The sequence below is a fragment of the Eschrichtius robustus genome, chromosome 1 (assembly GCF_028021215.1).
Source record: "Eschrichtius robustus isolate mEscRob2 chromosome 1, mEscRob2.pri, whole genome shotgun sequence".
NCBI lineage: Eukaryota > Metazoa > Chordata > Mammalia > Artiodactyla > Eschrichtiidae > Eschrichtius > Eschrichtius robustus.
Window position 1 is genome coordinate 161725704 of NC_090824.1, and position 5095 is coordinate 161730798.

Below are 5095 nucleotides of genomic sequence, written 5' to 3' on the forward strand. Positions count from 1 at the left end.
AGATGGTGGTGAAAGAGAGCTAAATCTTCATTTCCAACACAATGAGAAGTCAATAGGTAACGCCTAGAACCTAAAAACCAAGAAGTATCGTTATGTTCATATTACTTAAGGATATAGAGATGAATTCCAAATGAAAAAGATAAAAGAATTGAAGTGGTTGCCTCCAGGGAGCAAAAAACAAAGAGAGGCAGGGTCTGATTTGAGAGGTAGAGTAAGAAGCCTTAAAGTATAATTGACTCTTTAAGCTGTATTCACACACAGACACACACATACATCTGTGAAAAAACAAAAACTAAATGTTTTTTAAAGTGACAAAGAGGAACCTATGACACAGCTATAATAAGCAAAACAGTGTGGTACTGTCATAAAGATAGATATATAGACTAATGGAATAGAATAGAGACCCCAGAAATAAGCCCTTGAACATATGGTCAAATGATTTTCAACAAGGGTGCCATGCAGTGGAGGCCATTCCATGAAAACAGGACAGTCGCTTCAACAAATGGTATTAGGAAAGCTGGACATCCACAAGCAAAAGAATGAATTTTGAACAGTTTGTAACTGGCTTTGAACAGAAGGATAACGGCACCTAGGACCCAGCTTGGGGAATGTCTACATTTAATGGCTTGTGAGAAAAGAATGAGTCTACAAAGAATACTGAGGAGGAGTGAGCAGAGAGGTGGAAGGAAGTCAGGAGAGAGCAGGGAGGGGGGACCTGAAGAAGGGAGTGGTCAGCTGTGCCTCCTGCTGTTGACAGGTCAGGAGGTCAGTCAAACAGAGAGTACAAAATCCAACAGATTTGGTTACATGGGAGTTAACAGGTAACATCAGCCAAAGCTGATGGAGGTGAAAGCCAGTGGTTGAAAATACAAAAGAGAGAAGGGATCACCAATGGGAGGTCCTGAGAAGATAGTGGGGTTGGGGGATGCATGGGGTCTCCGAGGTGAGCTGGAGGATTGGCCTCAGAGAGGGGGAAGGAGGTTCCACTATGGCAACAGGAAGGTCAGGGGAAGGATGAGTGAGGACACTGCTGGGTTTGGAAGTTGCAGAATTTTAATCTACAGCTTCAATTTTCTCTATAAAATACAGGATGGGTGCAGGAGTATGGGGGGCTGGCAAGAGAGTTACTGAAATAATAGGTTGAGTAAGAGGGAAGGAGAGGGTGAAGACTAGAAGAAAGGCGAGATCCCACTGAGGATGTAGCAGGATGGGGGCCAAAGCTGGCCGGAAGGAGAAGGCATCGTGGTAGGAAAGCAGGAGCCACAACTACTGATTGGGGGTTTGTGGGGATGACAAGTCCAAGATGAGAATCAGGGCTGAGTCGTGAGGTGGGACAGAAGAAACCTAAAGAATGAGCCTAAAGCCCCTAGACCAACCAGCTCTCCTGAGTCACTGCCCTGCTCCGCCAGTAATCACCAACCCGTGGTATCATGGCAGCGTGCAAAGGACTGAAAACACAGAGCCAAACAAAGCCTATGTCCTTTGCAGCCTGTTTCCCAGCCGGAGGGAGTATGTTTTGCACCCAAAAGGTGATCTTAGGGTGGGCACTGGAAGAGCATCAGTTACAGCTGAAATAGAAATTTAAAGAAAGTGGGGGGAGGGACTTCCCTGGTGGTCCAGTGGTAAAGAATCCGCCTTCCAACGCAGGGGACAAGGGTTCGATCCCTGGTCAGGGAACTAAGATCCCACACGCCGCGGGGCAACTAGGCCGGCATGCCACAACTACAAAGAACACGTGCCCTGGAGCCCGTGCACCACAACTAGAGAGAAGCCCTCGAGCCACAACGAAAGATCCTGCACGCCGCAACGAAGATCCCGCATGTCGCAACTAAGACCCAACACAGCCAAAAATAAATAAGTTAATTAATTAATTAATTAAATACTTTAAAAAAAAAGAAAGTGGGGTGATACCCCTATAATTTTAATCAAAAACAAAATAGACTGTGCCATGTTTCATCCAGGGAGGCATGTCGACTAAGGTTGGCTCCAGACCCCCCAGCTCTGCCTCACCTCGTCTCAATGGTGTTGTCCTTTTAGATAGAGCAGCTGCTCTCACACTTAGCAGTGTGTTGGAATCACCTGGGGAACTTTACAGATACTGTAACCCCTGATCCCACCTCCAGAGATCCTGGCTGAATTGCTCTGGGATAGAGCCAGGGCTCCAGGAGCTTTCAAAGTTCTCCAGGTGATACCTGTGTGCAGCCAGGGCTGAGAACCACTGCTTCTGACCAATTTCAGAGCTAAAGCAGCTGTGCCCCAGCACCCAGGCTACCTCCACTTCCAGGGCAACAGCCAGTTGCTGGAGTTTCTGGACCATTCTATGGAACAGCAAACAGGCTCCCCTCTCCTTACAGAACTGCAGGGCTCTAGCCCAGACCAGAAAGAAAACCATGTAAAGCTGAGCTTGGTTAACGCCTCCAGGGCCTGGGTGCCCGGTCTATTGAGCTGGGTTTGCACATTCTGAGCAATCAGGCTGGACAACGTGCCCAGAAGCACTGATCAGGTGGAGGAGGCGGGGAAGAAAGGCCAAATGGCTTCAGGTCTGGTGTGAAATTGGGCAAGAGGGACAGTCAACCCTACTAGGAGAAGTGACCCAGACGGCAAACAAACAGGGCAGGGTGGACCGAGACCAAGTTATGCGGACAGCTCAGCAGTCACAGAATCCACCAGACCCAACAGAGCTGCCTTCTCTCAGCACCTCCAGAGACCAAAACTTTCCACTAGGGACAGAGCACTTGGAGACAGCGTGACATAGCCGTCCCAAGACAAAGCCAGAAAGTTCACAAGTGTAGGGAACGTGACATGCAGTCTTAACCTCAAGAAGGAATTCACGCTCAGACTCTAACCAGCACGGGGGTGTAGCTAGGCCTCATGGGGGTCTTTGCAGGACAAAGAGAGGCTCCCTGTATCTCCAAACTGCAGCATCCACAGTGGCACCCAGGACCACCAGATTCACCCACTCTTCCCACAAGGCTCTGTCGGACCCATCTGCACACACGGGGCTGCACTGGCCTGTTTGCTTGTTCAAACAAACCTTGTTCACTGAGGCACCTCAGAGCCCAGCAGAAGAGCCAGTCGTTATGTGTCTAAGAAACACACGAATGAAAAGGAGAGGATGTATCCATTGTTCTTAAGCAAAGAATCAATAGCTCTTAGTCGGGGAAGTTTTCTTCTGGGGGCTTACTCTAGACCTGCTAAATCAGGGCCTTTGAAGGTGGAGCCCTGGCATTGGGTGATTATCATTTCTATTCCTAATTAGGAACCAATGCCCTATGATCCAAGGGTCTCATACTTTAGCCAGTACAAGAATCACCAAAGGTGCTCGGTAAAAATGCAGATTTGAACCACAAACCATTTGGGAAAAGAAATCTAAAAAGTAATATCATCAAGTAGCTTCAAAAACACATGACCCGTCCATGGATGAATGGGTAAACAACCTACAAGCTGATTTTCAACAAAAGGGCCAAAGTAATTCAACGGGGATAAACTAGTCTTTTCAACAAATGGTGCTGAAAAATCTGAATATCTGTAAGAAAAAAAGTTAATCTTAGCTCTTACCTCACATCACACAAAAAATAACTCAAGATGTATCACAGACCTAAACATAAAAGTTAAAACTACAAAACTTCTGGAAGAAAACAGGAGAATATTTTTCTGACCTTGGTAGGCAAAGATTTCTTAGGTGGGACGCAAAAAACACTAACTCTACAGGGAAAAAACTGGAAATCTGAACTTTATCAAAATTAAAGACTTCCACTCTTTGAAATTCACTGTCAAGGAAATGAAAAGGAAAGCCATAGACTGGGAGAAAATATTTGCAATATTTATATTCAACAAAGGACTTGTAAAGTTCAGTAAGAACTCTTAAAGTTCACTAAGAAATTAAACAACACCTCCTACACACACAATGGGCAAAAGATTTGCACAGGCATTTCAGAAAGATATACAAATGACCAATAAGCACACCAAAAAATGCTTATTTAGGGAGATGCAAATTGAAACCACAGTGAAGTACCTCTATACATTCATTTAAATAACTAAAATCTGAAAGACTGATGTACAAAAATTGGAATGATACAGAGATTAGCACAGCCCCTGTGAAAGGATGGCATGCAAATTTGGGAAGCATTCCATATTTTTTGACCATAACATTTGAAGAATTATGTTGGTTTTTAACACAAAATTTAAGAAAATAAAAACGAAAGATTTCAAGTCTACAACTTTACACTTCACTAAATATCTACACTTTACACTAAATATCATTTGGTTCATATTTAGATATTTCTATAGTTAAAACTACTAGTATTTTCAATCTTCCGGTAATATTAAAGTATCACCTTTGTACATTACTTATCATGAACTTTTTAACTTTTTTTTTTTTGGAAAAAAAGAAGCATTTTTTTAACAAGTAAGTGTTTTTCAGAATTTATGTGTGTACTACATATATTCAGTATATTTATTATATATAGTACATATATATTTATTAAATATAACCTATAACTAACTCTAGTATAAATATGTATATTTATTATAGATTATATATAATATATAGATCATAACTTTTTAATTAAAGTTGAATTATATATTTTTATTTATTATATATACATATACATATATAATAAATAAAAGACTGACAAAATCAAGTGTTGGTGAGAACGTGAAGTAACTGGAACTCTCGTACATTGTTCATGGGAATCCAAAATGGTACAACCACTTTGGGAAAGAACTTGATAGTTTCCTATTAAGTTAAACATATACTTATAGTATAACCCAAGAATTCCACCCCTTGATATTTGCCCAAGAGAAATAAAATACATGTATACACACATACACACACACACAAACTTGTTCATAACAGCTTTATTCATAATACTCTGAATCTAGAAACTATTCAAATATTCATCAATAGGTAAAATGAATAAACAAACTGTGGAATAGCCATACAGTGAAATACTACTAAAAATAAGAAAAATGAACTATGAACACAAATATCATGGAGGAATATTAAAATCAAGCTGAGCAAAAGAAATTAGACACAAAAAATTGCATACTACATGCATTAATTTCTTAGAGCTGCTGTGAAAAATTACACAAC

At 41.7% G+C, this 5095-nt stretch overlaps 1 pseudogene; it reads left to right on the forward strand.

The window, feature by feature from the left end:
• Nucleotides 1-4040: 4040 nt before the first annotated feature.
• On the forward strand, nucleotides 4041-4140 carry LOC137778706 (U6 spliceosomal RNA; annotated as a pseudogene).
• The last annotated feature ends 955 nt before the right edge of the window (nucleotides 4141-5095 follow it).